Genomic DNA, 13,092 nt, shown 5'->3' with positions numbered 1-13,092 from the left:
CCTTTAGCAATTCTTGCATTGCTGGCTTGGTGGTGATAAACTCCCTTAGCCTTTCTTTGTCTGTGAAGCTTCTTATATCCCCTTCAATTTTGAATGATAGCCTTGCTGGATAGAGTATTCTTGGATTCAGTCCTTTGCTTTGCATCACTTTGTAAATTTCCGTCCATTCTTTTCTGGCCTGATGTGTTTCTGTTGAGAAATCATTTGATAATCTAATGGGAGATCCCTTGTATGTAACTTTCCGTCTCTCTCTTGCAGCCTGTAAGATTCTCTCTTTGTCCTGAACATTTGCCATGGTCATTACGATGTGTCTTGGTGTGGGTCTTTTCAGGTTCACCTTGCTTGGGACTTTCTGGGCTTGTGTGATTTTTTCTCACTGACCTCAGGGATATTTTCTGATATTCTTTCTTCGAGTAGGTTTTCTAATCCGTGTTTATCTTCCTGTTGTTCTGGCACCACTATTATTCGTACGTTGTTTCGTTTCATGTTGTCCCAAAGCTCTCTTAGGCTGTCTTACTCTCTTTTAATTTTTTTCTCCAATTGCAGTACAGTTTGGGTGAGTTTTGCTTCCTTGTCTTCTAATTCACTAATTCGGTCCTCCGCTTCTCCTAGTCTACTATTGATACTTTCAATGGTGTTTTTTATTGCAGCTATATCACTCTTCATTTCTTCTTGGGTCTGACTTAAGTTGTTGATTTTTTCATCTGCTTCTCCTAGCTTCTTCCATATGTTCTTGATTTTTTCATCTGTTTCTTCTTGCTTCTTGCATAGGTAGTTGACTTTTTCATCTGTTTCTTCTAGTTTCTTGCACGAGTTGTTGACTTTTTCCTCCGTCCGGTTTATTCACTCTAGGACCCTTATTCTGTATTCATTTTCTGTCATCTTGCATGCCTCTGTATCATTCAGCTGCTTTTCTGGTGAGTCCTCTTTTTCTTTCCTTTCGGGGTTTCTTTGTCTACCCATGTTTGATCTCACTGACATATCTAGACGTTGAGTCATTTAGTGGCTGCTTCCTGGGTGGCAGTGACTCCTTGGGCTGTGGTTGCTTTTCGGGCAGTTGAGGTAGCAGCTGCTCCTCTGTTGGCAGCAGCTCCTCTGGTGGGTGCTGTTCACAGCTGTTGTGGCTCTTCTGGCTGGTGGGGGGAGGTTTCACGTACAGCTGCTGTTCCTCAGACAGAGGGTGTGGAGCTCAGGAGACTGCTGTTGCTTGGATCTGCTACGTTGATGTAAAGGCACAAAATACAACACAACAAGGCACCACATACCAGGCACTAAACAGAAATATATTCACGTTATTAATAACCCCAAATAAAGGTGACCACCCGAATTAAGAGAATTAGGGGATAAGGAAGAAAGAAGAGAAAAAGATAAAAGAGAAAAAAGAAAAGAAAATTAGTATACAATGCCAGCACTACACAACACCATGTTCATCATGACTGTGACCATCACAATCCACCCCACCCCCTCCCCAATACAAACATAAATTCATTTTTGGACTTGCAGTTTCTTCATCCATCCTTGTGTTTGGAGTCTTATTCCTTATCTCTACTAGTCTGCACTATCGTCTTATTAATTTTCACTATCTTGAGGCAACAGACACTACTCAAAGGGTCCTGACCTCTATATATACTCTTTAGGTTAATGAGGAGCCATTCACCTCAGCTCTGGTTGCTTAAAATCAGTGGTTGCCATGGTGTGGATTGACATCACAAAGCCTCAGCTTGACCATCCAGGAAGGGCGGTGGTGGCAGAGGATGCAGAAATCTCAGACACTCTGGTTATAGAACAGAGACCTTCCTCTTAACTCCTAATTTTTTTCCCAAGCTAACCTCTCTCTCTCTCTCTCATTTCTTCTAATTCCATTATAGCCCAGCATATGGCATGGAGGTGCTGTTTCCTCTTAGACAATTGCAATATTCCCCCATCATTTCAGTGGTCCATTCCACTATGTTCAATATGAACATTTCCTAGGATTTTGAGTGTTGTTTTAATGGATTTTTTTTTGCACTTTCCAATTTTTATATTTATTTATTTTAATTTTATTTTATTGCTTACAGTCATACACAGGGTATTACATATATGTCCCTTTTTTCCCCCGCCCTTGAAAAACCCCTGGCCTCCCCTACCCCCCAGTGTCTTATGTCCATTGGTTATGCTTATGTGGATGCATAGAAGTCCTTTGGTTGATCTCTTACACCCCTCCATCCTGCCCCCCACCCCTCCCCGGCCTTCCTGCTACAGTTTGACAATCTGTTTGCGGCTGCTCTGCCTCTGTATCTATTATTGTTCAAAAGTTTATAATGGTCTCTATTATCCATGAATGTGTGAGATCATGTGTATTTTTCCTTCATTGACTGGCTTATTTCACTTAGCATCATGCTCTCCAGTTCCATCCATGCCATTGCAAATGGTAAGAGTTCCTTCTTTTTTACAGCAGCATAGTATTCCATCATGTAGATGTACCACAGTTTCTAATCCATTCATCTACTAATGGGCACTTAGGCTGTTTCTATATCTTAGCTACGGTGAGTTGTGCTGCTATAAACATATGGGTACATATATCCTTTCTGATTGGTGTTTCTGGTCTCCTGGGATATATTCCTAGGAGTGGGATCACAGGGTCAAATGGGAGTTCCATTTTTAGTTTTTTGAGGAAACTCCATACTGTCTTCCATAGTGGCTGCACCAGTCTGCATTCCCACCAGCAGTGCACGAGTGTTCCTTCTTCTCCACATCCTATCCAGCACTTGTCGTTTGTTGATTTGTTGATGATAGCCCATCTGACAGGTGTGAGATGGTACCTCATTGTTGTTTTGATTTGCATCTCTCAGATGATTAGTGACTTTGAGCATGTTTTCATATGTCTGTTGGCTTTCTGAATGTCCTGTTTTGAAAGGTGTCTATTTAGGTCCTTTGCCCATTTTTTGATTGGATTGTTTATCTTCCTTTTGTTAAGTTGTATGAGTTCCCTATAAATTTTGGAGATTAGGCCCTTATCAGATATGACATTGGCAAATATGTATTCCCACACAGATGGTTTCTTTTGGTGTGCAGAAGCTTTTTATTTTGATGTAGTCCCATTTGTTCATTTTCTCTTTAGTTTCGAGTGCCATAGGAGCTGTATCAATGAAGAAATTGCTGCGGCATATGTCTGAGATTTTGTTACCTTTGGCTTCTTCTAGAATTTTTATGGTTCCCTGTCGTACATTTAAGCCCTTTATGCATTTTGAGTTTATTTTTGTGTATGGTGTAAGTTGGTGATCCAGTTTCATTTTCTTGCATATATCTGTCCAATTTTCCCAACACCATTTATTGAAGAGACTATCTTGGCTCCATTGTATGTTCTTGCCTCCTTTGTCAAATATGAATTGAGTACATTGGTTCGGGCCGATTTCTGGGCTCTCTATTCTATTCCATTGATCTATATGCCTGTTCTTGTGCCAGTACCAGGCAGTTTTGAGAACAGTGGCTTTGCAGTACATCTTGATATCTGGTATTGACATCCCACCTACTTTGTTCTTTCTCAGGATCGCTGCAGCTATTCGGGGTCTTTTTTTATTCAAGATGAATTTTTGGAGATTTCGTTCTCGATCTGTAAAGTGTGCCGTTGGTATTTTAATGGGAAGTGCATTGAATTTATAGATTGCTTTGGGTAGTACAGACATTTTAATGATGTTGATTCTACCAATCCATGAACACGGTATGTTATTCCATCTGTTTATGTCTTCCTCTATCTCTTTTTTCAACGTCCTGTAGTTTTCTGAGTAGAGGTCTTTTACCACTTTTGTTAAGTTTATTCCTAGGTAGCTTAATTTTTTTGGTGTGATGGTGAATGGAATTGTTTTTATAATCTCTCTTTCTGAAAGTTCATTTTTGGTGTATAGAAATGCCTCAGATTTCTTGGGGTTAATTTTGTATCCTGCTACATTGCCAAATTCATGTATTAAATCTAGTAGCTTTTTGATCGAGTCTCTAGGGTTTTGTATGTATAATATTATGTCATCTGGCAATGAGGACAGTTTTACTTCCTCTTTTCCAATTTGGATGCCTTTTATTTCTTCTTCTTGCCTAACTGCGATGGCTAAAATTTCCAGTACTATGCTGAACAGGAGTGGTAAGAGTGGGCATCCCTGTCTTGTTCCTGTTTTTAGGGGAAATGCTGTTAGGTTTTGTCCATTGAGTATGATGTTGGCTGTGGGCCTGTCATATAAGGTTTCTATTATGTTGAGGTATGATCCTTCTACTCCCGCCTTGCTGAGAGTTTTTACCAAAAATGTGTGTTGGATTTTGTCAAATGCTTTTTCTACATTAATTGTTATGACCATGTGGTTTTTTTCTTTCAATTTGTTTATGTGATGAATCACGTTTATTGATTTGCGGATATTGTACCATCCTTGCATCACTGGGATAAATCCTACTTGGTCATGGTGTATGATCTTTCTGATGTACTGCTGGATCCGATTTACTAAGATTTTGTTGAGGATTTTGGCATCTATGTTCATGACGGAAATTGGCCTGTAATTCTCTTTTATTGTGTTGTCCTTACCTGGTTTTGGTATTAGGGTGATGCTGGCTTCATAGAATGAGCTTGGAAGTGTTCCTTCCTCTTGAATTTTTTGTAGTAGTCTGAGGAGGATAGATTTTAGTTCTTCCTTGAATGTTTGGTAAAACTCCCTTGTGAAGCCATCTGGTCCTGGGCTTTTGTTTGCTGGAAGCTTTTTGATGCCTGCTTCAATTTCTTTCATAGTTATTGGCCTATTGAGATTTTTGGATTCTTCCTGATTGAGTTTTGGAATGTTGTATTTTTCTAGGAATTTGTCCATTTCCTCCAGGTTGTCTAGTTTGTTGGAGTAGAGCTGTCCATAGTATTTCTTAACAATCATTTGTATTTCTGTGGGGTCTGTTGTTATTTCGCCTCTATCCTTTCTGATTTTGTTTATTTGGGTCCTCTCCCTTTGCTTCTTGGTGAGTCTGGCTAGAGGTTTGTCAATTTTGTTTATCCTCTCAAACAACCAGCTCTTGGTTTCATTGATATTCCGTATAGTTTTTTTGGTCTCTCTCTGTCATTTATTTCTGCTCTAATCTTTATTATCTCCTTCCTTCTGCTCTCTCTGGGGTTTTCTTGTTGCTGTCTTTCTAATTCTTTGAGTTGTAGAGTTAGATGATTTACTACCATTTTTTCTTGTTTTTTGAGATAGGCCTGTAGAGCTATAAACTTCCCTCTCAGGACTGCTTTCATTGTGTCCCATAGATTTTGGATTGTAGTGTTTTCAATGTCATTAGTTTCCAGGATGTTTTGATTTCTTCTTTGATCTCATTGTTAACCCAATCAATATTAAATAGCATGCTCTTCAGCTTCCAAGTGTTTGAGTATTTGGGGTTGTTTTTATTGTAGTTTATTTCTAACATTATGCCATCGTGGTCTGAGAAGATGCTTTTTATGATTTCAATCTTCTTGAATTTGGGGAGACTTTGTTTGTGACCCAATATGTGGTCTATTTTTGAAGATGTCCCATGAGCACCTGAGGTGAACGTCTATTTTGTGGCTTTGGGGTGAAGTGGTCTGAAGATGTCAATTAAGTCCACCTGATCTAGTGAGTCATTTAGGATTGCTGTTTCTTTGCTGAGTTTTTGTCTCGCGGATTTATCCAGTGATGTCAGTGGTGTATTAAAGTCCCCTACTATGATTGTATTGTTGTCGATCTCTCCTTTGATATCTTCCAGGATTTTTTTATGAATTTGGGTGCTCCTGCATTGGGTGCATATATGTTTATCAGGGTTATATCCTCTTGTTGTATTGATCCCTTTAGTATTATGAAGTGGCCTTACTTATCTCTTGTTATGAACTTCAATTTGAGGTCTATTTTGTCTGATATAAGTATTGCTACCCCAGCTTTTTTTTCATTTCCATTTGCCTGAAAGATATTTTTCCATCCTTTCACTTTCAGTCTGTGTGAGTCCCTTCTAATGAGGTGGGTCTCTTGTAGACAGCGAAAATATGGGTCATGATTTTTTATCCATTTAGCCACTCGATGTCTTTTGATTGGAACATTTAGTCCATTTACATTTAAAGTTATTATTGAAAGGAACTTGTTTGTAGCCATTTCTATTTTTGTGTGTGTGTGTGTGGCTGTTTTCTTTCTGGGCTTTTTCGTTCTTCATTTCACACCAATCCCTTTAGCATTTCTTGCATTGCTGGCTTGGTGGTGATAAACTCCCTTAGCCTTTTTTTGTCTGTGATGATTCTTATTTCCCATTCAATTTTGAATGATAGCCTTGCTGGATAGAGTATTCTTGGATTCAGTCCTTTGCTTTGCATCACTTTGTAAATTTCCGTCCATTCTTTTCTGGCCTGATGTGTTTCTGTTGAGAAATCATTTGATAATCTAATGGGAGATCCCTTGTATGTAACTTTCCGTCTCTCTCTTGCAGCCTGTAAGATTCTCTCTTTGTCCTGAACATTTGCCATGGTCATTACGATGTGTCTTGGTGTGGGTCTTTTCGGGTTCACCTTGCTTGGGACTCTCTGGGCTTGTGTGATTTTCTCTTCGCCACCTCAAGGAAGTTTTCTGATATTCTTTCTTCGAGTAGCTTTTCTAATCCATGTTCATCTTCCTGTTGTTCTGGCACCACTATTATTCGTACGTTGTTTCGTTTCATGTTGTCCTAAAGCTCTCTTAGGCTGTCTTACTCTCTTTTAATTTTTTTCTCCAATTGCAGTACAAATTGGGTGTGTTTTGCTTCCTTGTCTTCTAATTCACTAATTCGGTCCTCCGCTTCACCTAGTCTACTATTGATACTTTCAATGGTGTTTTTTATTGCAGCTATATCACTCTTCATTTCTTCTTGGGTCTGACTTAAGTTGTTGATTTTTTCATCTGTTTTTCCTAGCTTCTTCCATATGTTCTTGATTTTTTCATCTGTTTCTTCTTGCTTCTTGCATAGGTAGTTGACTTTTTCATCTGTTTCTTCTAGTTTCTTGCATAAGTTGTTGACTTTTTCCTCCGTCCGGTTTATTCACTCTAGGACCCTTATTCTGAATTCTTTTTCTGTCATGTTGCATGCCTCTGTATCATTTACTTGCTTTTCTGGCGAGTCCTCTTTTTCTTTCCTTTCGGGGTTTCTTTGTCTACCCATGTTTGATCTCACTGACATATCTAGACGTTGAGTCATTTAGTGGCTGCTTTCTGGGTGGCAGTGATTCCATGGGCTGTGGTTGATCTTCGGGCCGTTGCGGTAGCAGCTGCTCCTCTGTTGACAGCAGCTCCTCTGGTGGGTGCTGTTCACAGCTGTTGTGGCTCTTCTGGCTGGTGGGAGGAGGTTTCACGTACAGCTGCTGTTCCTCAGACAGAGGGTGTGGAGCTCAGGAGACTTCTGTTGCTTGGATCTGCTGCGTTGATTTAAAGGCACAAAATATAACACAAAGAGGCACCACGTACCAGGCACTAAACACAAATATATTCACGATAATAATAACCCCGAATAAAGGAGACCATCCGAATTAAGGGAAGTAGGGGATAAGGAAGAAAGAAGAGAAAAAGATTAAAGAGAAAAAAGAAAAGAAAGTAGTATACAATGCCAGCACTAACAAAACACCTTGTTCATCGTGACTTCGACCATCACAATCCACCCCACCCCCTCCCCAATACAAACATAAATTCACTTTTGGACTTGCCATTTCTTCATCCATCCTTGTGTTTGGAGTTTCATTCCTTATCTCTGCTAGTCTTCTCTATCATCTTATTAAGTTCGGTATCTTGAGGCAATAGACACTACTCAAAGGGTCCTGGCCTCTATATATAATCTTTAGGTTAATGACGAGCCACTCACTTCAGCTCTGGTTGCCCAAAATCAGTGGTTGGCATGGTGTGGCTTGACATCACAAAGCCTCAGCTTGACCATCCAGAATGGGCGGTGATGGCAGAGGATGCAGAAATCTCAGACACTCTGGTTACATAATAAAAACCTTCCTTTTAACTCCTAAAGTTTTCCCAAACTGACCTCTCTCCCTCTCTCTCATTTCTTCTAATTCCATTAGAGTCCAGCATATGGCATGGAGGTGCTGTTTCCTCTAAGACACTTGCCATACTCCTCCGTCATTTCAGTGGTCCATTCAACTATGTTCAGATATGAATATTTCCTAGGATTTTGAGTGTTGTTTTAATGGATGTTATATTTTAGAATAGTTCCAGATTTACAGAAAAATTGTGAAGATAATAACCATGTACACCATACCCTATTTCCCTATTCCTAATATCTTACTTATCTATGGGGCAAATTTAACATGAAGTGAATGATCCGTGAAACAGTTAGAGTGAAACGTCACTTCTCTAGTATCTCCAATATTCAGCAATGCTGTTCTAGACAAGTGTTTAAAGGAAAAATTAGACCAGTTGCGGCATAAAACTTCAGATCTTGAGCTGACCATCCTTTCAAAAGTTTAACAATATTCAATAGTCTACCATTTAAAAAGGAAATCAAATTCATTATTATACACTGCCAGCACTAACACAACACCCTGTTCCTCATAACTGCGACCACCACCATCCATCCCTCCCTCTCCCCAATACAAACATAAATTCACTTTTGGACTTGCAGTTTCTTCATGCATCCTTGTGCTTGGAATCTTAATCCTTATCTCTGCTAGTCTCCACTATCGTCTTATTAAGTTTCGCAATCTTGAGGCAACAGACACTACTCAAAGCGTCTCAGCCTCTATCTATACTCTTTAGGTTAATGAGGAGCCACTCACTTCAGCCCAGATTGCACAAAATGGGTGGATGCCATGGTGTGCCTTGACATCACACAGCCTCAGCTTGACCATCCAGGAAGTGCGGGGTTGGCAGAGGATGCATAAATCTCTGACACTCTGGTTATATAACAGAGACCTTCCTCTTAACTCCTAAAGTTTTTCCCAAACTGACCTCTCTCTCTCTCTCTCTCTCTCTCTCTCTCTCTCTCTCTCTCTCTCATTTCTTCTAATTCCATTAGAGTCCAGCATATGGCAGGGAGGTGGTGTTTACTCTAAGACACTTGCCATACTCCCCCGTCATTTCAGTGGTCCATTCCACTATGTTCAGATATGAACATTTCCTAGGATTTTGAGTGTTTTTTTAATGGATGTTTCATTTTAGAATACTTCCAGATTTACAGAAACATTGTGAAGATAATAACCATGTACACCATACCCTTTTTCTCTTATTACTAATATCTGACTTATGTATGGGGCAAATGTAACATGAAGGGAATCATAAGTGAAACAGAGTGCAACCTCACTTCTCTACTATCTCCAATATCCAGCAATGCTATTCTAGACCAAGTTGTTAAAGAGAATACTGGACCAGTTGCGGCATAAAACTTCAGATCTTGAGTTGACCATCCTTTCAATAGTTTAACAATATTCAATAGTCTACCATGTAAAAAGGAAATCAAATTCATTATTATACACTGCCAGCTCTAACAAAAAACCTTGTTCCTCATGACTATGACCACCACCATCCATCCCACCCCCTCCCCAATACAAACATAAATTCACTTTTGGACGTGCAGTTTCTTCATCCTTCCTTGTGTCTGGAGTCTTATTCCTTATCTTTACTAGTCTGATCTATCATCGTATTAATTTTCGCTATCTTGAGGCAACAGACACTTCTCAAAGGGTCCTGGCCTCTATATACTCTTTAGGTTAATCAGGAGCCACTCACTTCAGCTCTGGATGCCCAAAATCAGTGGTTGCCATTGTGTGGCTTGACATCACAAAGCCTCAGCTTGACCATCCAGGAAGGGCGGGGGTGGCAGTGGATGCAAAAATCTCAGACAGTCTGGTTATAGAACAGAGACCTTCCTCTTAACTCCTAAAGTTTTTTCCAAACTGATCTCTCTCTCTCTCTCTCTCTCTCTCTCTCTCTCTCTCTCTCTCTCATTTCTTCTCATTCCATTATAGTCCAGCATATGGAATGGAGTTGCTGTTTCCTCTAAGACAATTCCCATACTCCCCCGTCATTTCATTGGTCCATTCCACTATGTTCAGATATTAACGTTTCCTAGGATTTTGAGTGTTGTTTTAATGGGTGTTTTATTTTATTTTATTATTATTATTAGTGAAGATTTTACACATGTGTCCTCATTTCCCCCATTAAAACCCAACCTCCACCCCCCCAGCCCACACACTCATGCTCCCATCCCCCTGTTGTTCATGTCCATTGGTTTTGCTTATATACATGTGTACAAGTCCTTCGGTTGATCTCTTCCCCTTACCCCTGCTCTCCCCTACTTTCCTTCTGGGGATTGATAGCCTGATCGCTGTTTCTCAGTCTTTGGGTCTGTCCCTTTTCATCAGTCTATGTTGTTCTCTATAATTCGCAAATGAGTGAGATCATGTGGTATTTATCTTTCTCTCACTGGCTTATTTCACTTAGCATAATGCTCTCCAGTTTAATTCATGCTCTTGCAAAAGGCAAAGGTTCCTTTTTTTGTACCGCAGCATAGTATTCCATTGTGTATATGTCCCACAGTTTTCTAATCCAATCATCTGCTGATGGGCACTTAGGCTGTTTCCAAATCTTAGCTATGGTGAATTGTGCTGCTATGAACATAGGGGTGCATATATCCTTTCTGATTGGCGTTTCTGGATTCTTGGGATATATTCCTAGTAGTTGGATCACTGGGTCAAATGGGAGTTCCATTTGTAGTTTTTTGAGGTAGCTCCATACTGTTCTCCACAGTGGCTCCACCAGTCTGCATTCCCACCTGTAGTGCACAAGTGTTCCTTTTTCTCCACATCCTCTCCAAAACTTGTTGTTTGTTGATTTGTTGATGATAGCTATTCTGACCGGTGTGAGATGATAACGCATTGTCGTTTTGATTTGCATCTCTCGTATAATTAGTGACTTTGGGCATGTTTTCATGTCTTTCAGCCTTCTGTATGTCCTCTTTCGAAAAGTGTCTATCTAGGTCGGTTGCCCATTTTTTTTATTGGATTATCTTCCTTTTGTTAAGTTTCATGAGATCCCTGTAAATGTTGGATATTATACCCTTATCGGTGGTATCATTGGCAAATATGTTCTCCAATGGATTGGGTCTTCTTGTTGTTTTGTTGATGATTTCCTTTGCTGTGCAAAAGCTTTTTATTTTGATGTAGTCCCATTTGTTTATTTTCTCTTTAGTTTCCATTGCCCTAGGAGCATTATCAGAGAAGAAATTCCTTCGGCATATGTTTGCAATTTCGCTGCCTGTGGATTCCTCTAGTATTTTTATGGTTTCCCATCTTACGTTTAAGTCTTTTATCCATTTTGAGTTTATTTTTGTGTATGGTGTGAGTTGGTGGTCTAGTTTCATCTTTTTGCATGTATCTGTCCAATTTTCCCAACACCATTTATTGAAGAGACTGTCTCGATTCCATTATATACTCTTGCCTCCTTTGTCGAATATTAATTGGGCATAGTGCTTTGGGTTGATTTCTGGGGTCTCTATTCTATTCCATTGATCTATATGTCTGTTCTTGTGCCAGTACCAAGCTGTTTTAAGAACAGTGGCTTTGTAATACAGTTTGATATCTGCTATTGAGATCCCACCTACTTTGTTCTTTCTAAAGATTGCTGCAGCTATTCGGGGTCTTTTTATATTCCAGATGAATTTTTGGAATGTTCGTTCTAGATTTGTGAAATATGCCGTTGGTAATTTAGTAGGGATTGCATTGAATCTATAAATTGCTTTGGGTAGTATGGACATTTTGATGATGTTGATTCTACCAATCCATGAGCACGGTATGCTCTTCCATCTGTTTATGTCTTCCTCTATCTCTTTTTTCAGTGTCCTGTAGTTTTTGGCATATAAGTCTTTTACCTCCTTAGTTAAGTTTATTCCTAGGTATTTTAATTTTTTGGTGCAATGGTAAATGGGATTGCTTTTGTAGTTTCACTTTCTGTAAGTTCACTATTGGTGTAAAGAAATGCCATGGATTTCTTAGCATTGATTTTGTATCCTGCTACATTGCCGAATTCATTTATTAAGTCTAAACATTTTTTGATGGAGTCTTTAGGATTCTGTATGTACAGTATCATGTCATCTGCAAATAAGGACAGTTTTACTTCTTCTTTTCCAATCTGGATGCCTTTTATTTCTTCTTCTTGTCTGATCGCAACAGCTAGTACTTCCAGTACTATGTTGAACAGGAGTGGTGAGAGGGTGCATCCCTGTCTTGTTCCTGTTTTTAGGGGGAATGGTTTTAGTTTCTGCCCATTGATTATGATGTTGGCTGGGGTTTTTCATATATGGCTTTTATTATGTTGAGGTATGATCCCCCAATTCCTATCTTGCTGAGATTTTTTATCAAGAAAGGGTGTTGGATTTTGTCAAATGCTTTTTCCGCATCAATTGATATGACTTTGTGTTTTTTTTCTCTCTCAGTTTGTTTATGTGATGTATCGCATTTATTGATTTGCGGATATTGTACCATCCTTGCATCCCTGGGATAAATCCTACTTGGTGATGGTGTATGATCTTTCTGATTTACTGCTGGATCCTATTTGCTAGGATTTTGTTGAGGATTTTGGCATCTAGGTTCATGAGGGATATTGGCCTATAATTCTCTTTCATTGTATTGTCTTTATCTGGTTTTGGGATTAGGGTGATGTTGGTTTCATAGAATGAGCTGGGAAGTGTTCCTTCGTCTTGGATCTTTTGACATAGTCTTAGGAGGATAGGTTTTAGTTCTTCCTTGAATGTTTGGTAAAACTCCCCTGTGAAGCCATCTGGCCCCAGGCTTTTGTTTGCTGGAAGCTTTTCGATTACTGATTCTATTTCCTCCATAGTTTTTGGCCTATTGAGATCTTTAGATTCTTCCTGGTTAAGTTTTGGAATGTTGTATTTTTCTAGGAATATGTCCGTTTCCTAAAGGTTGTCTAGTGTGTTGGAGTAGATTTGTTCGTAGAATTTTCTAACAATCCTTTGTATTTCTATGGGGTCTTTTGTTATTTCTCCTCTTTCATTTCTGATTTTGGTTATTTGTGTCCTCTCTCTTTGTTTCTTGGTGAGCCTGGCTAGAGGTGTATCAATCTTGTTTATCCTTTCAAAGAACCAGCTCTTGGTTTTGTT

Source organism: Myotis daubentonii, chromosome X, assembly GCF_963259705.1.
Source record: "Myotis daubentonii chromosome X, mMyoDau2.1, whole genome shotgun sequence".
Lineage (NCBI taxonomy): Eukaryota > Metazoa > Chordata > Mammalia > Chiroptera > Vespertilionidae > Myotis > Myotis daubentonii.
Note: the sequence above shows the minus strand (reverse complement) of the source record.